The sequence below is a fragment of the Thunnus maccoyii genome, chromosome 21 (genome assembly GCF_910596095.1).
Source record: "Thunnus maccoyii chromosome 21, fThuMac1.1, whole genome shotgun sequence".
Lineage (NCBI taxonomy): Eukaryota > Metazoa > Chordata > Actinopteri > Scombriformes > Scombridae > Thunnus > Thunnus maccoyii.
In genome coordinates, this window is record NC_056553.1 from 9,382,390 (window position 1) to 9,409,297 (window position 26,908).

Below are 26,908 nucleotides of genomic sequence, written 5' to 3' on the forward strand. Positions count from 1 at the left end.
TCTCTAAAAATGGGGTGAAGTCAGCGATGTACGGTTTCTTGGAAACAGGAGTTGCTGCGCAGTGTAGTTTGCTAAGTTAGGACACATCTGTCTGTGTTCACATGCACTCATTCACTCACACACATGCAGACTTATACACACACAGCTGAGATTTATGAAGCTGTTTTCATGGAATGTGGAGCTGGCTCAACAATTCCTCGCACAACTCACATAGCAAGTTAAAAAAGACACAAAAGTGCCAAGGGGCCAACACTCAATTTGTGTCATATGTTAGGCTAAGGTTAAGTAGAGTCAAAGGTCATTAAAGGGTAAACAGTGTAGGACATGGTTGGGTACTAATTCCACATCAAAACAAGTCTACTTATACACTTACATGACAGTGGAAATGATCCAATATAGGTTTGGAGATCAATAAATATATTACAAAAATAATTTATTTTCTTAATTAGTTACTCAAATGTTGTCTACTGTATGAACCTGAATATGAAGAACTGTTGGGTTCCTGTAACATGCAGTGGTGAAAGAAGTACTCTTTTACTTGTACTAATACAGTACTAATACTGTACTAATACAGCAATGTAAAAATACTCCATTACAGGTAAAAGTCCTGCATGAAATGTCATACTTACATAAAAGTACATAAGTATTAGCAGCTTGATGTAGTTTAAGTATTGCAGTAAAAGTAGTGGTTTGGTACCTCTGACTGATATATTATTATATATGACATCATTAGATTATTAATACTGAAGCATCAGTGTTAGAGCAGCATGTTACTGTTGAAGCTGCTGGAGTTAGTTTGAACTTTATATACAATTAGCTAGTTTGGTTCAGTGGTTCCCAACCTAGGGGTCAGGCCCCTCCAAAGGGTCACCAGATAAATCTGAGGGGTCGTGAGATGATTAATGGGAGAGGAAAGAAGAGAAAACAAAGTTCTGATACACAAATCTGTTTTGGGTTGATTTATTGAAATGAAACCATGTGAGAAGTTTAGAGGGAAAAATTACTGATCGGTGGAGCTGTTAACAACTCATAGACATCTGAAATGTGACCCCGTATATACTAAATGTATTTAGTTGCTTTCCACCACCGGTAACATTTTAGATATGATTGGTGTCTTAAGAAGCAGGTCACACACAATTGGTTACCCATATGTTGATGTGGGTACTATTACACAACACAGAGGTCCTGCAGCATGTGTCACATGCGGATGGAAAATCAGTTGTGCGGACAAGACACTGCTCTGATAAATATAAGAGTTCAGGGCACCTATCCAAATGGGCAGCTGCACTTTCATGGCATTGGCGGTAACTGAATACCACTGAATGTTTGCTAGAGTGACATGCATCATAAGAAACGTGACATACTGTATATACATCATTTGTAGGGCCGTCAGTGTCTGTGTGCAAGATTCAAGCTATTTATGGTCAGTAATATTTTGAATTTATGTCCGTCCAACTCAGATTTCGGTCTTGAACTTCACACCGTTCATTGGTTCAGAGGGGGTCAGGGTGAAGCGCTCGGGCCATAGTGGAGAGTGGAGAGTGGAGGGTGGGTTAGTGGGTGGGGTGGGGGGGGGGAGTGATGGTCACAGTATGTCCTGTCCTGGCCCCTCTCCTGCAGCGAGGGCCTGCTTGCTGACAGCGGAATGACATCACCAGGGGGGCCCTTTGTCCCCCTTTTTGGGAGCGTTGAAATTTTGCACACAAAGGCTGCGTGGCGCTCCTATCTGCAGATCTGAGTGGACGCAGCACTTTTGAAAATCCCTAACAAGATTAAACCATAGCGCAATCAGCTGTCAGTCCGCACACACTAGCTGCTACTCACAACTCACATAGGATCTAAGCCCTGCTGTTCAAACTGAACACGCAACGGCCACACCAAACACTATAGTGGGACGGATGGTAAACTATTCTGCTCTGCAAAGGCAGAGAGCTATAGAAGCAATAAAATTAACAAAATTTGTTCAAAGTTTTCAGGCTGGCCGACAAATTGTGTAAAGATTGAAAGATAATGTCTTCATTTTATGCCTGTAAACCTACCTAAAAAGTGCAGATACGGCACAATGTTCAGGGGGAAACACAGTATCTACAAACAAAATATGTTCTCTCACCGTTGTCCATTTGAACGAAAAACACAACTTTATGTTGATTATTATTATATATACAGTCCGTACATTATAGGGATTAAATGTATCTTGGTTTTGCTCATGTCTGTCTGTTTGTCTACTATTACAATTTACAGTGTATTGAAAACAATAATAAATAAATCTAAGCTAGTTACTGTTAGCAGCTGTTTAGCTGTTTTTTTCCCCCATTATTATTGCCTCATTTAGTCACTAACTGAATTTCCAAGATTGATATAGGCTAAATAATAACTTAACCTAAAATTGTATACACGTAATGTAATTTAATGGTATTTAGCCACACCGAATTCAATGAAATTCACTACAGTCAAAAGCTAAAAGGGCTGTTTTTGGTACACTGCTAAGCTGGTTTCTGTTTGCATTGGTAGCAGGGTTTTTTTTGAATTTGGCTATTGTCTCATTTGTGAAAAAACTGAATTACAGAGATTGATAAATAATAACTTAATCTACAATTTATACATTTAAATATATCATTTAAAGTTAATTAGCCACATCAATTTCAATGAATTCCTCTAGAGTCAAAAGCTAAGATGGCAGATATTGTGATTAGCTACTGCCTCATTTAGTTTGTGGAATAATAAACTGAATTACCAAGCGTTTTATGAATAATAAATCAATTTAAAACATCTAAATATGTAATTTAAAGGTAATTAGCCACATAAAATTCAATGAATTCTACAATTGTCAAAAGCTAAGATGGCAGTTGCTGCTACACTGCTAAGCTAGTTGCTGTTAACAGGAGTTTAGCTGGATTTTTCTCTGTGATCTATGTTTGAATTTACATGCTGCCTATTTGTAAAATAACCAACAAAAATACCAAGATCTTCATTAAAGTGGATATTTTTCAGTTGTTACAGTTAGGGAAAAATCATTAAGTAAATAAGTGCTAGCTTTAGCTAAGGCTAGCCGTGGCTTTATCTCAGCAGCTAACAGCTATTGTTTTTCACTTGATAACTCTTCTGCTTTAGCTGTCCAGTTGTCTGTCTCTCAGTGAGAATTTTACATGCTGTCTCAAGGAAATACTATTGGAAATACTGGTCTGTCAGTTTTGACAAAATATGTTACTGTACTAGCTTTGAAGTGCAGTATTGGCTGCACCTTGTGGGATCTTGTTTTGATCTAAAAAGTGTGAAAGTATAATTAAAATCCTAATGTTCTCATGACAGTTTTTAGCTGTCTTGATCTACTGTTTAAAGTATCTGTCTGTGTTTGTGTTGGCTGTACGTTCTCATGGCCTGCAGGACCTCTAGGTGCATATCCATCCTGTTACATCACTGCACCCTTGAGAGCTGCTGACTACACGTAAATCAAGGCCATACAAGTGGGATCCTTCATCCTCTTTAATTTCAAAGAAATGTCTTGTCCTGTGCTGGTACAGTTAACCCTTGTGCTAATCTTCAGAAACAGATGAGTAGCCGTTGTTGCTGCTGTTGTCCAGATGTGGTCTTACAGTATCTCAATGTTTTCTCAGAATAGGATATAACTCAACAAAGAAAGGCACACGTGATGTGAATAAATTCCAGCGTTGCGAGGGGTTCCTTCTCTGTGTAACAGCATATGTCAGGATTTCACAGCTCGTGTCAGATTTTCTTCTTCTATAGCTTCTCTCTGGAATAGCACGTTGTCATTTTTGTCAGGATGCAAACAGCTTATAACTGTGAGGCTGGTCCTCAACGATACAGCTCATGTTGTCTCGTCATGTGAATTTCAATTTTACTGGCTTTGACTTCTCAGTAAGCCATGTGTTGAGAGTCTGTGTGGTGCAGCTTTAAACAACAGACCTAAATATAGGAAGAGGACAATGTAAATGTCCTGTAACTTGACCATGTGTGATTCACTTGGTTGCTATGACCCCATCATTCAGTTACTTAAAGATGCTGTTGTCACCTTAATGTATATTTCACTGTGAAATATTTTGGATGAAACTTTTACTTCCACATTTTTAGATTGAAGGTATTTTCTTTCACTCCAGCAGCCCAAAACCTCCTAAGGGCTGCTTTTAATTGAAAGTGTCTCTCTCAAAAGAGTCTTAAACAAGCGCCTACAACGATCTGTATCAAGGGGAAGCTGATTGCCTCGATTGCTGTTCAATGCTCATTTGTTTCCACACGACTTACTTTGTATTTGTGTGCTCTGACCGTAAACCCTGAACATCTGATGACATGTGCATGTACATATTTACATACTATGTTCAATAGACTGAAAATCCTTAAAACGGAGGAGGTAATAGCATGAATTTAGAAGCAATTGTGATGATTTCCTTTAAGGATCTCACAAGATGTTTGAGGTGATTTAATATGATAAAACATCTAATGAGCATATTAGTACACTTCATTGGCCACATTTTTCTAATAACGTGTAGTTGTATGTTGCAGGCAAATGTCTATGTTTCAATGTTGAATTTAATGTCCTTCATCTTGATTAAATGAATAAAAACTTGAACCATAAATTTTAGGTAACGGAGTCTTTTCTTTAATTTTGGAGCCGAGACATGGGGGAGATGAGCTGACATGAAGACCTTAATGAGGCCGACAAAACAATGGGAGCACATATAGGTCAGCTTTCCTTAATGAAGATAAAGGGCAGCCTTTATTAGTAAGAGTGTCACTGGTTATTTAACTTAAATTGTACACATTCAGCTCATGCACCATGTGAGCCATTTTGAATCCAAACACCAGCTTTTTAGATAATTGGTGAACATACTGTATGTGTTTAAGGAATCAACACCAAACTGAAAGCAGCACTATTCTGCAGACTTTTATGCAAAGGGAAACTTGCTGCTTCTGGCTCCAGAGTCTCTATAGTCAAAGGTTTAACCTCTGTAGTCTGGAGGTTAACACCACCACCAGACAACTGCAGGGTCTAATCTGTGTCTTTGCATAATTAAAAAGAAAATGAACATGGAGCAAATTAGGAATAATTTGCAGTTAAATTTGGTCCATCAATGTGGTTAAAACAGGCTCTAAATATAGTCACATACAAAGAAAATGTTAAGGATTCTCAACCTAAGCATCTCTTTTTTTTCTAAATTTCTTATCTGTTTGTAGGCTGATTCAAAGTCGTTTCACCCGTGTCACTGAAGCAACATTAAACATTTAAGTGACAACAAAAACCAATGAATGCACATCTGTCAAATCGCTGCAAACAAGCCTTTGACAAATCAAAGGCCTATCAAAGTACGGATGACCTCTCCACCCCGCTGACCCCGACACAGCCGTCTATAGATTGAGCAGAGCGGGTCAGACTGGTGTCAAGCCCTGCAGTTCAAAGGTGAGAATAAGACCAGTGCCGTCCTGGAAATTAGACCAAACTAATTGTCCATCAGTCCACTTTAATTACAGCTGAATCAAAAGCAAGTCTCGTTACCCCGTTACAGGGCCATGACACCAGTCATGGTCGGGGGGCGGGGGTTATTACGGATGGAAAATTAAATTATGTATGCTGCAGTGCACTGGACACAAAAGCAAATTCCCAATTTAATTAACAAACAAAGGCCCTTAAACAAGAAGCATGCACTGTAGTTGGGTTATAACACAGATACAGTGCAATCTTTCGAAAACAGATCCTTCTGATAGAGGTCTTGTTTGCTCCTTCTGTTAGTGTAGCATATTGGATTTCCCTAAAAAACAAGAAGAATATGTTATTTATTTGCCCTGAGAAAGGTTAAATTTGCCATAAACTGCTTTGAAGTCTGTATTTTCCTCATTGAATGTAAGTCTTTTGTTTCATCAAACAATGGGGCAATTATTTGATTTGCACATTACATGTACTGTTTATACTGTGAACATTTGCACATTCCTGGTCAATATCTTGTACAATATTCTTAAGCCCAACAGCTCTTTTCATTTAAATTAAATTTTTACTTCTTTTTCCTTTTTTTTGTATAAGTTTATTTATATTATTTATGATCACCTGTCTTTTGTGGTACTTATATTTTGATTTTGATTGTTATTAAAAAGGCAAATTCCAAATGTGCAAACCTACTTGGCAATAAACCTGTTTCTGATTCTGATTTGATAATAATATATATATTATATAATAATAATGATAATAATATATATTATATACTGTTGTTCTTATATATTGTAAACACAGCTCTTTTATACCTCAAACGTGTATTTTCAGATTGTAAATCTTTTATATCTGACCAGATTTACCTCACAGTTTATGTCGATCAATGTGGCTTTAACTTCATCCATGTTTATCATTCATGCCTTTCCCAGAGGTGAAACCTGACCCTTGTTAATTTGCTCATTGCCCGGGCTAAATCCCTGTGCCAACACGGGAATTGTGATTAGCATATTAACATTAGCATATTAGCATTCCTACAGCTAGTTAACAGTCTAGGCAACCCCCCCCTTACTGCAGTTTGTTTAACTCGGTCAGCAGCAGGGATCTCCATCTGCAGACAGCGAGTACTCCCTTGGTGAAAGGTTTAGTGAACTTGCTTTGATCAGATAAATCCTCATGCCAATGGATGCACCACACCTTCCTTTGCATTTTGAACCAACTCTGGAAGAAGACCCCATTGGTAATGACTCCTACTAACCTGGACTCTGAATTTAGAAAAGCTCTGGCATCGTAGCACCTCCTTGTAGTGTGTTCCTGTGAAAAAGAGGCAACAACATGTGTAACACTTAACCTCAAAGATGTCGTAAGTGCTCTTCAGTGTGTAGCACCCTTTTCTCTTGAAAGTGCCTTCAAACGGAGGACTACAAGTGTGTGCAGAAGTTGTTTGGACATGCATGGAGCTTGTGCACGGTTGTTTTTGTGGAACTCGATCTATGCATATGCCCAAGTACCCACTAAATATGTTGTGCTGGTGGTCACTAGGCTGCATTCCTTATCTCTGGTCAAAGTTTGCCGCCTAAGATTTGAGCCACGTGCGGCTCTGGAGAGCTGAGAGAATATCATCCTGCAAGCAATTCCTCACAGTGTGGAATGCCTATTTTTGGCAGGACTCGTGCATTTTTCTGCATGAAAAAAAAAAGTCAAACCCTCCTGACAGCACTGAGTTTAGCAGCTACAGCCAGCTGTGAAGTGTTGCTTTTAAGGACTCTTACTGTAAAACATGTGGCAGGCTTCCTTAAATCAAGCTATTTGTGGCTACGTAATTACAGTCTAGACATGCTTCTGCTTTATAACATCTGAATCTACAGATAACTTTTTTGTAGTGAAAGCATAAACTCTTGTGCCTTCAGTCAGATTAGGGAAAAACCCATCGGTTATAAGTGGAAATGCCCATTATGAAATCAGAAGCTGTTTGTCAAGATTGTGATTTATTTTGATAATGTAAAAGGACTGTAGGATTATTAGAAAAGTACATTTTGGGAAATACGCTTAGATTTGCTTCATTGCCGAGAGTTGGACGAGATGATACCACTTTAATTTCTATCCGCTTCAGCCAGGAGACATTTAGTTTAGCTTGGCATAGAGACAGGACCTCTTGTCTGACTCTGTTCAACGATTCAAAAAGGTTACAAAATTGGCCTTCGAGGAGTTTATGTTGACATTTATGCCCTCCTGAAGTCTCCTCTGGTTGATGGTAAAGACAAGACTCAAGGAAGTCACCACATAACCCTCCATAAAACCACAACTTGTTTTTAACTATTTATTATTTGTACGGATTAATGTGTTAATAACACTTTAGACACTTGAACACTTCAGAGGTGCTAGCTGTTCCCCCTTGTTTCCAGTCTTTATGCTAAGCTAAGCTAAGTGACTGCTGCAGTGACTTTATATCTAACAGACAAGCATCTGAGTGGTATCAATCTTCTCATCGAACTCTTTGCAAGAGAGTGAATTTCCCAAAATGTCAAACTATTCCTTTAACGTTATCCTCTTTTTGCTGTTAAGATGTCAGGGGCCTAAGATGGATGAAACTCATGAGTCAGTTCAACTCTTGCTTTATTTGTCCCTCAAGTCATCCATATGCACTCAATGTGAAGGAAATTTCTGAGAAAAGATCAAACAACAGTCTCTTCAAGATGCCTGTGAAATGATGCAATTTCTGAATAATTTGCCTTTGAATTTTGACATTTGCCTGGCCGCAGAGTTAAGACTCCAAGGTTGTGGTTTCAAAATGTTAAGCAAGACATTGGCAGGACAATAAGTATAAAGCAATGGTTTGAAGGGTCTTAACAAAGACATCATGAAAACAATTTGAAAACATCATTTTCAAATTATAACATCATTGTAACCCTGGAGTTATGAGGATTACAACCTCACAGTGACAAATATTCCCAGTCTGTTATCAGAGCTTTTTATATGGAACAGAACTGTGTCTGGTTCAGAAGAGAGAAAAAAAGAAAACCCAAAACAATCCATGCAGGAAAAGTTTTATTTTTGACATCACAGCTGCAGGAATGGGTCCAAGTAGGGAGGGAAGAGTTTCAGGAAGAGTTTTTAATTCACAGTGGAGGCAAGTTGGATTGGAAAAACTTGTCCAGTCCCTGATGAAAATTCATACACTTGAACGTTACTCATACACGCAAAAGATGCTGTATCTTATATTAATGCAGCAGTCATGCAAAAAAGATCATTAAATGCCATCACTTGAGTTGATACCCTAATTTTATGCATCTACCTAAAACGTGTGGCTGCATTTAATGGCTAGAAATTACATCTGAAAAATCATAAATGTGTCCATACAGTATAAGAGGAATTGGACAAACACCCCAGAGAGGACTTGTGAACAGTAAATACACTTAAAAATGTGGTGGTGATAGGATTCAGTTTAATTCATGGAGGTATAACTGTATATTTAAGATATTCAGCAGTTTTGACATGTTCCATACATGCAGTTCAGTGTGTTTATATTAGTGTTGGCAGAGTGTCATGAATCATCATTAACATCACTGATTCCTTTCAGCCGACAGACAAAGTTGAATTACACCAATCAGAAGCGTATCCATTATCTTGCACACTTTGAACTGCATGACCACATCCTGTTGTACACTCAGTGTAAAAAGGGAAAGTCCATCAATCTTAGTGTTCTTTAGGGGAGCCATGAAAGGCTTGACGTTACGCAAACGGTAATCTGACTCGTCCTACCTCTGAGGGGCACGGCCAGTGTCACGTTGTCCCCCCTGTGCTGAGGTTCACAGCGGGGGTCTATACAGGCCTGACCAGGATTCCTGCATCAATCTGGAATTGTCTCCTCATTCGGAGAAGAGAGGCCTAATGGGAAAAAATGTACCACCTCATCACCACCTCCCAAGGCTGCCATAATGGAGCATCCATGGTCATTAATGGAGCGTACCTCCCACCTCAAGAGTCTCTATTCACTCTCTGTCATCATTCACGGCCATCACTTCCTCAGAATTTAATGGTTTTGGAGGTCCCTTTTATCCCATTGTCTCTACGTCTCTGTGTCCCTTCTCCATTTAGGAGCGCAAACTAGAGGACGGGCCTGTTAGTTGGGCGTTGGGGCTGACCTCTGCACCCCTTTACTGGAGACTCCTTCAGCTTTGTTTTGGGCCTCTGTCCCCCTTGCCAAGGCAAATCAGACCCCAGGCGGGTCATGGAGAGAGGGAGCCACTGGGGGTCTCATTGTCTTCCCATTCACATCATAGACAAGTGGCCCAGAGTGGACATCAGACGCTCCCTATAGCCACACACACTGAAGGGACAATGTCCACACAAAGTGACAGCTCCTATTGGGAGAGGAATGCATGTGAATCGAGAAGGTTCAAAGAAGCAAGCCAGCAAACCAACGACATGGGAATATTTGATTGCCAAGCGCTATTTCTCCCTCTTCTATCATCTGGTGGCATCCATGTAACAATGAGGAAGATTACAGTCAAAACCAATTTTTTGTAACCTGAAGTTTCATCCTATAGCATACTGTAGTTAATGCATTAGAAGAGTATCCATATGAAACTGTACGTTGCATTTTCCACCTGCCTTATTCTAAAAATGCTTCAGGAAATCAAAAGATTGACCATCACAGGCTGATTCTATGTTTTGTGCTTTAGGGGGCAGGAGAGAACCAGAGGAAAAAAAAAGATTGGCTGGACCGCACAGGCAGGGCCGAGGGGTCGCAGCGAGCCTGTGGCTGGGGGTAAGATTAGGAGGCAGCTGAGAGAGGGCACGCGGCCGTCCTCCAGTACACATTCCCGCCATGGCCCGAGGCCAGGAGCTGGGGATTAAATAGAAGGGCTGGTGTTGGCAAGTCACTAGCAATCATTTCCATGCATGTTGTAGTCGTCTTTCTGATGACAATGTGCATTTGAATGCATGCAAATCAGGGGTGCAAGGATTAATTTAGAGGACTGTGACGAAACTCATGCCTCGCTCATTTAATCACAGATTCATTCAATTACCCTCTTGGACACTTGGCAGGTTCTGCACATTTGCAGACCCGTGTAAAATATTAGGTTTGTTGCTATTGTGTGCGCTCTAATTTACTAAATTTCCTCAGTTTTTAGAAGACCTCAGCTGTTTTCAGAGCGCGTCACAGCAACGTATTCTCTTATGTGACTCTGACAGATACTGTACGTTGTCTCATCACCCATTTTTCTCATCTCTTCTCAAGTGGGGACATGTGTTGATTAGAGCACCAAAGCCTCCTGTAGATCTATTCATTGGCTCATCTCAGGACATATTTCTGTTTTGTTAGCCCGGTGAAAAGCAGCTTAAGAGGTTCATCCTTGGCGATACCTGCGGAGAGTCAGAGCCTGAACCTGAATAGCGGTCTGTAATAGTCTTTCCAGTGTCTGGAAGAGGTGCCTTCAATCTAGGTGTAATCATATCTACAGAACAGGAAACTGGAAATCCATGTTTGAGTGCCAGGTAAGTGGGAATTAGGTCTTTTTCAGGCTGCTTTCTATTATCTACTGTTTGCAGCAAAACAAGACAGAGGTGGGTGATAAAGGAGTGGCAGGGGAGTTTAAAGGCGTAAAGTAGTCCTTAAAATCTTGTAATTATATAAAAGATTGATTCATATTCAAAGGAAAACTTTTGCACCATATATATTGATGTAATATGACCGGAGGTTTGTACACTGATGCTACAGATTCATAGAAAGATGCACAAAGATGAAGCGGAAAATATGTCACTCATAAAGTAGTTAGATGACTAATTTCCTGAATGTTGATCAAATAAAGATAAGATTGAATGATCATATTTTAAAAGATACATTCCTGTAGGAGCCACATTCAATCCTTGTGAATGTTTCAAGATGACGACCAGAGAAATTACCTCAATTAATGAAAAAGTTGACTCTCAAAGCAGCAGTTCATCTGAAAAATGCAAAAAAAATGCTGCAAACTGAAAATCAATTTATCTCTGCTATCAGCTGAGGCAGGATTCTGTAAATTTGAATGACTATCAGGCCATATATACAGTAAATACTCCACAGAATATGACATGCAGCACCAAAGCTGAGATGTGAATCTCATATTAAAGTAGTCGCTGATCATTATCTTGACACACTTATCCAACTAACCAAACACGTCATGGCAGAAAAATAACAACCATGACATGTTCTTTATGCATAAATGTCCCCCATTTTTAGTGCTCAGAACCAATGAAAAAACTGTCAATTTTGCCTTTTTTCATTAGCTGATGGTATAGAGATTGAGGAGGAAATAAAGCGAACGTGGGAGAAAGAATGACGTGCAACAGTAGTACCCAGCTGGAATCAAATCGGCAACTTTGCAGTTATAATGTATGCATCTTAACCACTAAACCACCAGACCGCCCCAGCTGAAAGGATAGATTCAAAATTTTTCAAGTCAATCTTAAAACAATAATCACGTGCCTAAATGAACATTAAAACAGGTTTTGCTTGCTATAATCATTCCTCCTGTTACTGGCCATTAAAACATCCCTTCACAACGCTCCAAAATCCACAAAAGATATATTTAAAAGTTTATCTAAAGCTTGTATGATGCTGTAGCAGTTGCAATTAGTCAGATGAAGTGGGTATCTTCCAAAGTTATATCCTTTTTAGTACAAATTTCCCTTTTTGTTTTGCCTTCACTGCAGCTCGACAGGGAAACACAACAGGGAATTTTGGCAATTATAGAAAGTACCCACTTGATTTGACTAATTTAGACCGCTGAAGCATCACATAAGCTTCAGATAAACTTTTGCACACATTTTTACACAGAACGAGGGCTGCAGATTTAGTCTCCAATCATTTACATTGAAAGCGCATTATAGGGAAACCTGACCATTAGTTTTAAAACAGACTTGGAAAAACTGTGAACGTATCCTTTAAACTCATACTTGACTCTTTATAAACATAAAAACTTACCTGAAAAAACTATTTTTGTGCATTTTGCCTGCATTTTGAAGTCATTACCTTGCCAACAACCACAAATCATCATGCAAATCCCAGAAAAATGTATAAAAAGATGCACACATCATTTAGAATATTGCATTTGATGTATTGGTGCAACTTCTATTGAAAAGATATATATATATATATATATATATATATATATATATATATATATACATATTATTGTGATGGAACTTAAGTGAATCACTGGACTAAACTGTGTGTACAATATTGTCAGACAATGAGGAACAAAATAGATCATTTTGGGAACAACAGGGTTTTCCTTTCATATATTTTCCCTCACAAGTCTTTTGTGGCTCAAAGAGGATCAATTGAACACAAAACACAAATGACACTGAGGTGTCTGCATCCGCCCCCTCACCTCTCTCTGCCTGTCACTGTTGCCACGTCGACGTCATGGAATGTGTGATGTCATCGCCAGAGCACACACACAGCACATGTTCTCACCTGGTTGTGGCAACCAAACCACAGCAGCTTCCTCCCTGCGCATGTCGCAAGACGTGTTCAGTGAAAGGCCTCATGCATACCTAGAAAACACAGTGAAATCAAAAAGGCAGCGCTGCACACATGTGGCATCCGGGCCACATGATGGACAACAATAGCTTTCCTTTCAGTTTTGTCTTTTTCTTTTTTTGGGTCTCAAACTAACATGTCCTGTGTGACTCACAACAGCTAAGTGCAAATGTTCTGAGATGTCACATTCAACATCTTTTCACTAACAGCTTTTAATACATCAAAGACTCAATTTATGACACATTTTTGGCTGCTGCTGCAAACTCAAGACCCGGGACAACAGACTTGGCGGTAAAAAACAAAAAACAGAAATGCTTTTCATTTTGAAATTCTCATGAGTTCCATCAGTTTCACTTAATGCTCCAACAGAGAGTCGGTAAAGAAACATGTCATCTTAGCAACTAGAGATCATACATTAAAGGATGCAGCTGGCGATTTTCTCTATTTTTCTCATTGTCAACAAATCTCATGTGCAGAGCCAAACCAACAATGAATTGATCTACTTACAAGTATTGCATGTATCCAAAGCCTGATATGTCCAAAAACTATTAAAAACATGTCAGTGAGTCACACTGTTGCACTGGGTGACATGTTCCTTCACCACAAAGAGTTTGGGCATGTTAGTTTGTTTAGAAACGGCTTCCAAAGACCAAAGACTAACAGTGATCATGTCTTCATTCTCCAGAGAGTACTCGGTACCACTGCACATGTGTATTGAACGTGGTCCTGTTTACAGAGCTTCACTTGCTTGTTGTTCTACATATCACATCTTCACTTTATGTTTTTGGAAAACAGAGGTCTACAGCATAGAGGAATAAGATCTATCAGGCTTTGGTTACACACACTTGTAAGTAGGATGAGTTCATTGTTGGTTTGGCTGCATATGAGATTTGTTGACAAAAAGAAAAATATAGAAATTCGCCAGCTTTATCCTTTAAATGCATTGTCTGTGTTTTGTTGACAAAAACTCCATTGTTGTCCAAAAACCATTAAAAACACATCAGTGAGCCACACTGTTGCACTAGATGACTACACACACTGTAGAGTGTAAACAATGGAGCTCTATTGCAAAGAGTTATTATATCTGTATCTGACTACACAGATGATCCTTATTAGCTGGATCAATTTATTGTTGGTTTTGGTGTTTTCATGAGATTTGTTGACAGTTAACAGGATTTAACAGGATAAATGGAAGTTTCCAACACATTATTTGATGAAACAGTAGTCGTACGTCATGTTATGAATAAGACTTTCCAAAGGACAACCATTGACTTATGTTCAAAATCTCTACAAGACCTTTAAAACCTTTAAAATCTCAGGCCATTTGTGACCATTCACATAAATATTGAATACAAGCTGTCTGTCTGACTCAATCCTATTTATTTGACCTTGCTTTGATCTTTTGGAAATTTAAAGTTATCCAGGTGCACAAACCTCTCGACATTCACTCTGTTGCTGTAGACACGGGCTTAATTATGTCACAGCCACAGGTGACGTTAATGTGAGTAAAGACTATATTGGAGCTTAATTCTCTGAGCGTGTTTGGCCCCCATCAGTCCTGTGCCTGCAGGCAGGATGAGGGGCCGCACAGACTTTGTGTTTTACAAGTAGACAATCAGACAAAAGGTTAGGTTCAACCGACTTTGGCCAACTCTCTTGTGCACATTGTGTACATACAAAAACACAGAAAGAAATACTGTACAGTGCCGAACCACTTAACTGGCTCAGACTGACAAACAGCTGGTAATGGCAGTTATTCAAGAACCTTTTTCTTTATTTGGCGGTTGACAGACCACACTGTTTGACTTCTAATAATACAGATGCACATTATCCAGGCACACACGGCGTGCACACACACGGGCACGCACGTGCTCGCTACACACAGCCTGCTCGGCGCAGCGCCAGGCCTTATGTGTAACTGGCATGACTGGTTATCTCCATGGCAACGGGAATGTTGGCCCTGGCAAGTGCCAAGAGAGCAGCTGGTAGGTAGTGGCAGATTAGTCTCCAAACAGATTTACAGCCAGTCAAGTACTGCATGCCCTTTGAACAGAGGAAGAAATCATAAAGAAGCCATTAGACTGAAAGGAAACAAAGAAGGGATTGTAGTACAACTGAGTGAATCCACTGACGGAGAGGAGGAGAAACCTTTTCCTAGTTGATCTGCCAGCTCGCTGGAGGTGTTGATGAGTGTGAGCGAGGAGCCCGTAACGCTACGGAGAATGATCAAAAAGAAGCTCCGGCTTTTTATTATTTATGTATTTTTATTACTCAATTATCCTTGTCTTTTAATTGGTGGTATGTGGATAAAAACCACCTGCAGTCAAAATCCTGATTTCCACAAGACTGACATTGAATTTTTAAGTCAATAAATGCTAAATTCATGATTTTTATTCAAAAACTAACTTGTCCTCTGTGTATTTTACCTGTGAAGTGGATGGAAAACATTACAGATCTGCTGATAAAGATCATGTGATGTGATGGAAAGATCTAGGGCAGCGACTAAAAAAATTGTTTTTTTCAATTGTTATCTACAAGATCAAGTGCGAACACTGAACCTCAAGTTTTTAAACCAACACAGAAGAAAAAGTCCTGAACGTGCATGACAAAAGACTAAATTTGAGCATCTACAATTACAACTCCATCTGCTGATGAGGGTCATGTGGTATGATTGAAAGCTCTGGAACAGCTACTATACGTGGACCTTGTGGTGAGATTGTTTTTCTTAACTGCTTTTTCCAAAGTCAAGAATGAACATTGAAACTCACGGTGCACACAGAAAAAACAGAAATTTGAACGTCTACGATTTGAACGTCTACACCTCCATCTGTCAATGAAAGTCATGTGATGTGATCAAAAGCTTCACAACAGTTAGAAGAGATTGTTTTCTCAATTTTAAATTTAAATTTGCCATTTTACAGGGCATCCCTGTAGCTTAGTGGTTAAGACACTGACCGTGAACTGCAACATCTCCAGTTTGAGTCTGGACGCCGACATTTGTTACACCTCTCCCCCTCATTTCCTGTCATCTCTTTACTATCTGTGATAAAGGCATAAAAAGGCTCAGAAGATCAAAAAATTACCTTTTTTGGCATATTACATGTGTCACATGGCTGCAGATTCTATAAACATGGTGGTTGGACAGAAGTTTACTTTTATGTTGAAATAGGGTGGAAAAACTTTTTTTTAAACTAGTTTAAAAGTCTAAAGAGAGAAAGTTTGCTTTCGTTAGAAAATCTGGGACAGATTTGAGATGATTGGTGGCTGATGACATTTACAAGATTGATCGGTATTATGTGCTTGTTGCTTTCAGTCGTTAATATTAACAAAAATATGTAAATTAACAACAATATCGTGACAGATATGGGCTGGAAATGATCATTAAAAGTATTTATTGATGCTTTTTTTTGATAAGCACTCTGCACAATTAAGTGTCAAAGATTTATTGGAAATGAAGTTAGGATGAGTGCAGAGACACAAATTTACATCTGTCTTTGTGCTTGTAGGTGAATCATACACCTCAGCTGACATATTTCAGCTTTATACGTCTGGTTGTTTTATTCTGCAGCTCTAATGAAAAAGTGTGAAACTGATCTTATTGATGTTTCTTGTTTCTTCCAGACTGTCTAGACTGAAATTATAGTTTGAATGTGACTTTTATCATTTCAGCACATCAGGACGAATTAAATGACAGCTGTAAGAAAAATATTGTTCACCTTTCTGTCAAATCTTCAGAACTGGATACTGAGATGATTAGTAGTTGTGAATCAGCCATAATTTACATATAAGTCATACAAAGAAGTTAAAAACAGCTATATGAACTGAACCACAATTGTTTTATATCATTTTCAGGCCAAGCGTGGATGTGTAGTACTATGATGATGCCATTTAATAAAATCCTTAAAATAGGATCTCAAGTGCAGCTTTAGACTGATGTCAATAATGTTGATTAATACACCTTAAATGTGACCAAAGTCAACCTTCCCTGACGATTTCAGTGTGTGCAACTGCTGCCAACATCCGTCAGTTCAACCTGGAAACTTGTGTTTTGTTTGTTGTGTTTTGCTTTGGGAAGTTTTATTAATACAGAATTCAGAATGCAAGACATGTAATATAACGTTACAATGAGCTATGTATGCCCTCCTGGTTTAATACACTTTTGCATATGCAATAGTTTTTTTTATGACTTTTAGGACACATTTCTCATTCTGGCATCAGATGATTTAAATTCAAAAAGAGTCTTGACTCAGAAGAGTCGGTGTCCATTAGAGTGTTTTATGTCTGCTGCTGTCACGATTTACTGACTTTTACAGCTCCACCAGAAGAAAATAAAGAATATGTGAGGCAGAGACATAATTTTGAGTTGAATCTTGGTCTGAGTGCTAATGAAACCCTTAAAAGTGCTGATGGGCAGGACAGCAGTCTTAAAATGATGATGTGACCATCAGCAGCACAGACAGCAGCAGCTGTTGGCAAGTTGTCCATATTATCAAACATTAATGTAGGACAAGTTCAACGCCTTCTTCAACATCATTTTCTGTTTGCTGCCACCAGTCAAATTAAAATCTCAGTGGAGGAACACATCCGTCACGCAAATTACCCCGATTGCATCGTCTCCTTTCACGGTTAAGAATGGCCAGGAGATAAAAAAGGAGTGGCAGCCATTGCACATTTGAAAAAGATCTAATCATATTTAATTTTCCTAAATATAAATTATTATTTACAACTGTTTCTATGATTAATATCAAACCCTGCAACAAAAGTTATCATGCTGCTAGCGTTGCCAGGCCATCCATTACCAGTCACGGTGGGACTGATGATTACATTGATTCACTTTGACTTGCAGCAGTATTCCCAATCCACTCTGACTCAGGAATATCTGTCCTCGCTAACAAGCCACCCTGTTTTGCAGAGCTCATCATGTTAACACTTTGCTGCACGCTCCAACAGCTCGTCAGCCGCAGAACAGATAAAAGGCAGCATAACCGACAATGAAGGCGGCAATCAGCACACCGTGTTAGTCCGTATTTAGCAGTCAGAGCTTATGTATGCAACTTTTTTTTCGAGGATTGTGAGGAAACGAGGACTGCTGATTTATATTGGGGGTGTCCAGTTGGCAAGAGGTCAGAAACACCTTGCTGCAGGCTACACACTTGACACCACAAACATCCAAAATGCACTTGACATCACCTCCATTGCTTTAAAGTCGACATGACATCACTGGTGACCTTGTGTCAGCTTATCAAAGATAATCACCTTTATGCTGAGAGGCGATGTGCACACTTGTCTGTTGGGGAGAAGAAAAACAGATAAAGGATTGAGCGGGATTTGATCCCCTCGATGCACAATTAAGAACAAGTCTAGGCATGTCCGGCGAGCACCCCATTGCCATCCCATCAGTGGGTGAGCATGAAGTGCAGAATGAATCCACAGATTGTTGGGAGTTTGCACTCTTTCTACAGACCAGCAGCTGCCTCGTGCAGCTGCCCGGGGATGCAGCCCGTGATAGATGCGACAGAACTGGTCAAAACAACACACCACGAAATCAGAACAGGTGAAAAAAAAAGTGACTGCCACAAAGAGGCTTGCTGCACAAATTCATAAGAGACCAGTAACTGGAAGCATGTTGTGCCTCCAAACGACTGCCAGTTTTCTTATTAAGCATAACCGGATTGACAATGAAACCATTTATTTCGTAAGCCTTAGCCTCAACACTCGCCTGTTACAGTACTCATCATGTATCAATCAGAACTGTAAAATAAAACTTTTACAACATGGAAACACACAAGCAAAAGGAGCCAGTGTCTCTTAAAACCTTCTCTTATGTAATTCTGTAGCTTGTAAGTTGGCTCGGTGCCTCAATACCTAATGAAAGAGCTTACAGAGAAATTCAGTCTTCATATAAAAAATAAAAAAAATCCACACATTAGGACTTTAACTTGTCCTAAACCTCGGAGGAGCAGGAACAATGGCTTTTCATTTTAAATGAACGGAGAGGTTAGTAGTCGGAAAATAAGTGAGGTGCCTCTGTACAATCGCTATTTCTAAACTCGGGTGTATATGAGGAGGACTGGCAGTCTGTCAAATATCTGATAAAAAAGGAAAGAGCACTCACATGGAGTTCACCGAGGCAAAAGAAGATGCCTGTGTAATACCACTTATTAAGTTGCACCGACAACTTTGGTAATTTAACAGCTCAAAAATGCGTGGCATCTTCTGTCCTTTCATCAAAGTGAGTCATCATGCACATTTCCAGGCATATATTTTTATTCTGGGGCTCCACTGGAATATCTTTGCATGATTTACAGTTAAACAAACTCCTTATTTATCTTGTACTGGCTATTTATGCAGCTCCTCAGTTAAGCCTCCATCTGAAACAGACCGTTTTAACTCCTGTCTCTTTAAGGCAGCCTTCCTGATGAGCACACTCTGTTCTGATTGGTTAGTCTACGTAAACAAACAGTAGTAGCAGGATTTCACTTCAAAACGTCAACATCTCAAATACATCTGTACATGTTCCAGCCTGAATCCGATCTGAAATATGCGAGTGGACAACGTGAACAACCCTTGGAACAACCTTAGCGAGAAAGGCCACTAAATGGACGGCAGTTTGTGAGCGTGTGCGAACAATCTGAAGCTTTGTTGAAGCCTGGGCTTTTGACTCGAAGGCGGCATTTTTACATATGTTCACCTCATGTTTTGAAACCATGTTTAACATAGAAATCCGACATCATAACAGTCATAAAAAAGGGAAAATCACAAAAAGCACGATATGTCCCCTTTAATGGGTGTAGTTGTTTTTATTTGATCAGACACACTGATTCCATTATTCCACACCACATGTTGAATTTCCTGAAATAAGTGTTTTCTTTGTGAGAAGCTTGGTCTAAAAATGGAGGATTATCAAGTTCTATATATATAACAAAAAGGAAAACTGGAGGAGGAAACAAAAAAAAAACACACACACTTCTTTAAACATTTCAAACAAGTTGCTTGAAATGGTAAAAGTGAATCAAATTTGATAGTTTTTTGTAATTTTTTCCATTGGGGCGTTACTGAAAGCCCAGTTACCTGCAAGAGGCAGAATTTCCATATAGTGTAATTAGATATTCGTTCATACTATGAATCAGTGTGTGGTTTTGGTCTGAAGTGGGAGAAAAAAGTGAAAAAGTACAGGCACCGTGGTTTCTACAGCAGTGGTTAATGGATAAACAATAGACTGCATTCTTCACTCTCCCTTTTTTTTCCCCGTTCTTCCTTGTCTTTTTATAGATGCCTTTCTTTCTTTTTAATGTCTCCCTGCCTCCCCCTTTGACATGGGTTTAAACCGAGCCATATCATTAGGGAGTCAAGAGCATCTCTGTTGTGCCTGTGAGGTTTCCCCTCTCAGTTATATAATGATCTTCCCGTAGGCCTCTTCTCGTGTTGGCGGCGCTCCCTGCTAACCCGGCCCAGCTTTGGCCCGGCTCCAGTCCAAACAGAACCCACTTTGTCCTTTACTCTGTTTTTGGCACCAGCTGTTTGTGCACGACTCCAGCAGCTGACTCCTTTGTTTTACTTACAGCCGGCTTTTTCTTCTTACATCACCTTCTTTCCTTTTTTTGATCTGTTTTTCAGGCCTCGCTGTTCCCTCTCATCGTCTCTCCCTGTCTTTCTGTTTTTCTCTTTCTCTCTTTTTGTCTCATTTCTATTGACATTTTTTCCAGCTCTCGCCTCAAGCTCTTTTTTCCCCCCACTGTCTGCAGAAGAGGCTGTTAGTGCTGTGATGTATGAGGGCAGCTGACGCCCACCTGCTTCCCAGCAGTCAGTCTGGAGGGTGTTTCTAAGCTCCAGCATCGGCTATTGGCTATTCACTCAGCTCTACGGACGAATCAATACCAACTGTCACACCTGTCGCAGCTCCTGATAAACACAGGACACGGTTGCTGCAGTTAAACCATTAGCAAAAATGATTAATTAAGATATAATTAACTTTTAGCACTGCCAGCAAAGCGTCATGATTGGTTATTCTTTTAAATCGTCATGATATCCCACTAAAGGTGGATTAAGTTGTGTTTTATGGAGGACAGACGGCGGCGTCATTAGAAATGATTTACACCTTCAGCTTTACTCCTTTTATCGTGGTTAATTTGAAATGGTAAAATTCATACGGGGAGGAAATTGGCTTAATAATTGAGAGCTACTGAGAGGCTATTTTCCAATAATTACTCTGCTGTCATTGGCAGAATAACTGAGAATCCTTCTCTCTGCTATCTCAGCTTTGCACAAGTAAAAAGGACATCTGGTGACCTCCTCATTGGAAATAAATGGCTGGTCCTGACTGGCTCGCTGATGAGTGATCCAAATAATGTCTCCAGTCAAATGATTTTATTGTTCACACTGTTGCTGTCTCACAAATAAATAAAAAGGGGCCTTTACTCTTGGTTGGAGAAGCAGGATAGCAAGTCATGGAATATCTGCAGAAAACACACAGAAAAGAATCAATTAAAGTGTTAAAGAGCATTTTTAAACAGACGATGTGAAATTAGAGTCGGCTCCTCCGAAGCTGTCAGCGCTCATTTCCATTTTAAGAAGAAGCCGCCTCAAGGAAAGAGCAAAACAGGACAATATCAACACTGGGGTCAGATGTCGCTCCCATTATTACTTTATTATTTCCTCCATACATGTCTCAGCATCCGTCACGGGGTAATTGAGCAGAAGGATATTGATTTGATGTCCAGGGTAATTGTGTGTTGGAGCTGTGTAACTGGCAGACGTGACAGGTTTACGGCACCAGTGATGTATAAACTTTGAATTTTATGTGGTACATCTGTCAGATCAGGGTGTGAGCGTAGCCGCTACCTTTCTGTAACAGCTCAATGTGTTCGATTGATTTGTGCTCCAGGCTTCTCTCCTCAGAGTGCTGTCAATCTTGACTAATATGGACTCCATGCTGGTTTTATGCAGACAACACTGTTATTTACCAACCCAGTCTCACATCAGAATGTGTAATAGCTACGTTGGTCCACAGCGTAAAACGTATTAGTTTCATAATAACGGCTCTAAAATGTTAAGATGTCTACATGTTTTTGTGTTTCTTTTCTATTGGCTTGTGTCCACAAATGTTATAGATGGCTTTGGTTTAACATTGCACATTTGAAGCGGCTCTTAAGGCTAACCACCGTTCTGAATCAAGTGTGGTTTATGGTCAAAATTTCAAGCTTTGGAGTTCAGCTGCTCCTGTTCTGGTGAAACTGTCTTTCTTTGACAAAGACGGCGTATTATTATTGCATTAGTGAACTTGCGGATACACTAGTCTTGCATTAAGCTTATAGGTTTGCTTCCAGTTGGACCAAAGAACTGGTTGGCTACAGTAAGTATGTTATAGTTTAGCTCCTCAGGGAACTAGTTTTGTATTCACACTGGCAGATGGGCTCTCGGGATGGTAATGTTGGTCAATCAGATTGTCCACCATTTGGGTCCAGAGTAAAATTTCTCAACAACTACAGGATTTATTGGCACAATATTTGGAAAAGATGTTCATTGGTTCCCAGTCAATGAATCCTACTGACTTTTGTGATAACCTGACTTTCATCAACAGGTTGACAGATTTGGTCCAGACTGAAATGTCTCAACAACTATTGGATGGGTTGTCCTGAAATTTGGCACAGACATCCATGTCCCCCTTAGGATAAATTGTAAGAACTCTGGTGATCTCCTGAGATTTTCATCTAACAACAGCATCAGGTCATAATTTCAATTCACTTTTACTTTGGTTTATGACCAAATGCCTCCAAAACTAATGACGTTTCCATCAGCTTCAGCACTAATTAGCAAATGTTAGTGAGCTGATATAAGATGGTGAATGTGGTAAACATTACCTGCTAAACATTCATTGTGAGTATCTTAACCTGACAATCACTAAGCCTGCATTCAGGCTGAAAACAACCCTGCATTAAAACAATGCAAAGGTCTGAGTTGGTGGGGGCGTGTTGTTTAGGTATCTGTGAGACGCCAAAACTCTGGGAAGTTATTGTGGCGGTATGTATTTTATCTTTCATTGGGACAACTTGAACCAGGTTCAACTTTTTTGATGGGCGACCCGTCATTGTTTAGCCAGAACTCTCTGCATTGACACTCTGTTACATCAACGCACTATCTGTCCCCATTCAAATGAATCAGAAGGCTGCATTTATGTCACACAGAGCTATCTAAGAGTTTTACTTTCAGCATGCCTGCTAAACATCAAAAACAAAGTTTGGACTGCAACTTTTACCCACTTGCAACTTTCTATCCATCTCCATTTGGTTTTATTTCCAATGAGCATTACAACCTCACAATGCTGCTAGTGTGTCAGTTAGATCACTTTAACAAGTAACTTAATTGCTCTGCACTGCAGTCTTGCTTCCCTTTTACTTCTTTGTTCTCTCTTGCAGGATGTCTGAGGACGTTGCTGTGGGTAAATCTTGTTAGCATTTATCTAATTTTGACTCCTTCCACTACTCTAACTGTATCCACGCTTCTTGTTGACAACTGTGCTATGACGGGTCTCCATCACTCTGTCCCAGCCCCCACGTTACATAACTGCTTTTGTTTCTGAATCTTTTCAGCCATCGCTCTGTTTATGCAGGATACACTGAAATAACCTCGAAATGTTTCGTCTGTGCAGGAGGAATGGATGCCACTTATCAGTCAGTGCCCGCTCAAACTGTAGTGAAAGATTAGAGTGAAAAGGAAACTCAAACACCAACACCCTCTGCTTTGTGGAGACTCACTTATTCCCAAGATGTTCCACTAATGGCTACCTCTGTCTGTTTGAACGACTCCGCCTCTGCCTGCCCTCGTATCACTCAGCAGCACTACTTAGAGAGTGATGAGGAAATGGCCTCTTCCTGATGTACCTTGACAGGATGAGGGAAAGTGTGTAAGTGCGTGGTTAGCGAGTCCATGTGTGTGTGTGACCTGCGAAACATCCACGCTCAGCTGCCTGTGGGGAGAAGTTGCCGTGTAATTACAGAGGAGAGAAAATGAAAGAGACAACGAGAGATAGGGACAAAATAGAAAGTGTGTGAAGCTGAGAGGAATGTGCTGATTAATGGGTGATCGAAGGCAGGCAGCGTTCCTAAGCAGCCCGCCTCATTACCGTTCAGTCTGACCCAACAGTCCCTTCATTAGGCCTTAAAACAGCCTGTTAAAATACTGCCCGTGTGTGGTATCCTCATTAAAGCTACAGATGATAACCAAACAAAGGCCAGATTCCCTTTGGTCGGTTCAGACCGCTGTGTTTCAGCCAAGAAAAAAAAAAAAGACTGCTTTGTGTTGGGCTGTGTAAAAAGGTTGTCTTTCATCATTCATATTTATGATAAAAACAATTTCATAACTGTAATCACCAGATTTGGTTAGCGTAGGTTCACTCAAATTACACTTTTTCTCAATTCAACGCCTTTGGCTTATTTCGCCTCAAAATAAAGCAGTGTCACCCAAGAAGTCGTCCAACCTAAATAATAAAATATGTTGACATCGCTTTCTGAAATTAAGCTTTTTCTGAATCCCCTCTGTCATTATATATGTCCATTACATGAAAGATACATGTGAGTGTTTTCTGATTTGCCACCTCTGTGATTATGGTTTAGTGAGAAGAAAATTGTGGTTAAAACCAACCAACGTTGGCAGTTGGTAGCAGACAGGATGCGCCCTTATTCAAATCACACACTGTGACAATAACAATATCACACTACTTCTGCCTTTTGCTTCAAATAGACAGCAGTTATTATTCAGGAAAAATGTAAAGGGGACATAATGAGCTTTTTGTAGTTTTCTGTCAAACATGGTCAAAGTTCAAAAACTTGAGGTTAACGTATGTAAAATGTTTGCAAAGTTACCTCTACTTCCTCCTTGTGATGACATCAGATTGTTCACTCATGCCCACAAACGGCTGTCAGTCCCATAGCCTTTGTTGCTAAGGTTGTTGCTAAGGTTGTTGCTAAGGTTACTCCATCCGCCTACTGTTGTTTGTTTACGTAGCTTCAGGGGCTGCTTGAAGCCAGTTTTCAGGTGCTGCCCAATCAGAACACAGTAGGCTCACTGGGAGGGCGGCCTTAAAGAGACAGGAGCTAAAACGACCTGTTTCAGACAGAGGCTGAACTGACGGAAGATAAATAAGGAGTTTTTTGAACTGTAAATCATGCAAAGATATTCCAGTAGAGCCTCAGAATAAAAATATAGACTTGGAAATGTGCATGGTATGTCACCTTCAATGGATTTTCGGGATGATTACTTTTTTCAAGGGGTCAAAGAGGTTATAATAGAGTCAAGATCAAAGGGACATTATTGGTGTCTCAACATAGTCAGTGATGACTTAACACCACAGCACGTACGTTGTCTGCTTAGTCATAACTTCACACCATAACAGACAATTACTGGATTTCTGGTCTGAATTCAGTGAATGTGATTAAACGTTAGGGTGTACGTGACATTCTGGTTTGAAGCTGTGAACAATAAATCAGTGGAAAGCTCCTGCTGAGCGTCATCACAAACATACTTGTGATGGTAAAGAAAATTAGAGTAAAAGGGGAGATTAAATTTGGCACATAAAGAGTAGAAATGCAGGTCAGTGTAGCGTAAGTGGCGATGTCTCTGCTGCAGTTTTGAATAAAAGAGGTCAGGTCAAGAGGTAATCATTCAGCATTTTGTATTTGCTGCAGTCTAAACATGGAAAATGTCAAGCCCTCTTTAGTTTTAAGATGATGACTAAGCTTTATTTAAGTCAAGAATCATTCTGGGTCAGTATGGAGGCAGAAAGCGATGTTACACACGTTGTCTGGAAAGAAAAAGTCACAACTTCAAATGATGAAAGAGCCACTCTGTTGTCCATCAGCAGCTGAAATACAAGCTTCATCACTGATCCTCTACCTGCTCGCCCACTGTTAGCCTCGTCATCTCAATCCCTGAAGATGAAAAATTTAAAAACCGTGTCTGTGCCGTCCTCCTCTGTTCCGCTGTCAGGTCGACCATTTGATCAATCGTGCTGCGGGTGCTGTCTGGAGGATATATTGCCGTGGTAACAGAGTCGGCTGTGCTGGACAGTAGAAGGGAAAGACTGACTCATCACGCTCAATAAAACAAAGAGCAAACAACAAGTGCGTCAGGGACGGATGTGCCGCAGCTATAAATGTCAAAAGCATCATTTCCCAGGGAGCAAGGCAGTTGGATCACAACAGAGCTCTCCAGGCGGGATGTTATGACAGAAAATATGTTACAGCCGACTGACCTCATCATCATTTTCCATACCTGAAAAAACAAACTTTTATACCTGAGTGATAACAGGTAGATGAAGGGGAAGACTCAGTTTTTATTAACAACAAGCTTAACAAAAGCAGTCCAGTTGTCCATTTAGCAGCTGTTCTGGAGCTTTCGATCGTGTCAAACAATCTTCCTCAGCAGATAGAGTAGAAATGTAGATGTTCAAGTTTACTTTTTTCTTCTGAGCACTTTTGGGAGTTCTCATTTATGTTGATCAGAGATTTAAGATCTAAGAATATTAGTTATATAGTTTTAGTTCCTCAGTTTTATTTACTTATCCCTACTTTTAGATTGTGTGTCTGTAAATGAGAAGAAAATTGCATCGGAAAAAGCAGGATTTTTAAGTGAATTAAGTCTTTAAACATTCTTCTTCTTGTGTATGTTGTCTGATTTGTGCTTGTCTCTTTAATGTTTTTGGTTAAAAAAAAAAAAAAAAAAAAAAAAAAGGGATCTTCATCTCAAACAGCTCTTTGATTAAAGCGTCAACAGATGATTTGATGAAGCGGATATGTTTTGCAGTTCTTTCAACAACTTCATCATGTCGCTTCATTTCCTTGCAGCAGCTCACAGTCGAGCTCAACCTTAAGTTTCTATACCACAGAAATCTCTTCTGTTAAGGATGCCTCCGGCTCTAATGTCGGTCCTGAAAAAGGTATCTGTCA

General features: G+C 39.8%; 3 long non-coding RNA genes across 4 annotated transcripts; all 3 read right to left on the minus strand.

Moving 5' to 3' along the window:
• Positions 1 to 2,911: 2,911 nt before the first annotated feature.
• Positions 2,912 to 13,419, minus strand: LOC121888235. 2 transcript variants are annotated; one of them, XR_006093166.1, is made up of 3 exons: positions 12,814 to 13,419; positions 6,693 to 6,748; positions 2,912 to 5,762 (listed from the first exon to the last, which is right to left on the minus strand). It is a non-coding gene; the product is annotated as an uncharacterized LOC121888235 (long non-coding RNA). The 2 variants fall into 2 exon arrangements; XR_006093165.1 differs by lacking the exon at positions 12,814 to 13,419 and adding an exon at positions 9,197 to 11,442.
• A 1,299-nt stretch (positions 13,420 to 14,718) lies between these two features.
• On the minus strand, positions 14,719 to 18,490 carry LOC121888234. The gene is made up of 3 exons (XR_006093164.1): positions 18,222 to 18,490; positions 15,921 to 16,005; positions 14,719 to 15,008 (listed from the first exon to the last, which is right to left on the minus strand). It is a non-coding gene; the product is annotated as an uncharacterized LOC121888234 (long non-coding RNA).
• Positions 18,491 to 19,731: 1,241 nt separating this feature from the next.
• On the minus strand, positions 19,732 to 24,865 carry LOC121888237. Its single transcript, XR_006093168.1, has 2 exons — positions 24,827 to 24,865; positions 19,732 to 21,421 (listed from the first exon to the last, which is right to left on the minus strand). It is a non-coding gene; the product is annotated as an uncharacterized LOC121888237 (long non-coding RNA).
• Between the last annotated feature and the right edge of the window lie 2,043 nt (positions 24,866 to 26,908).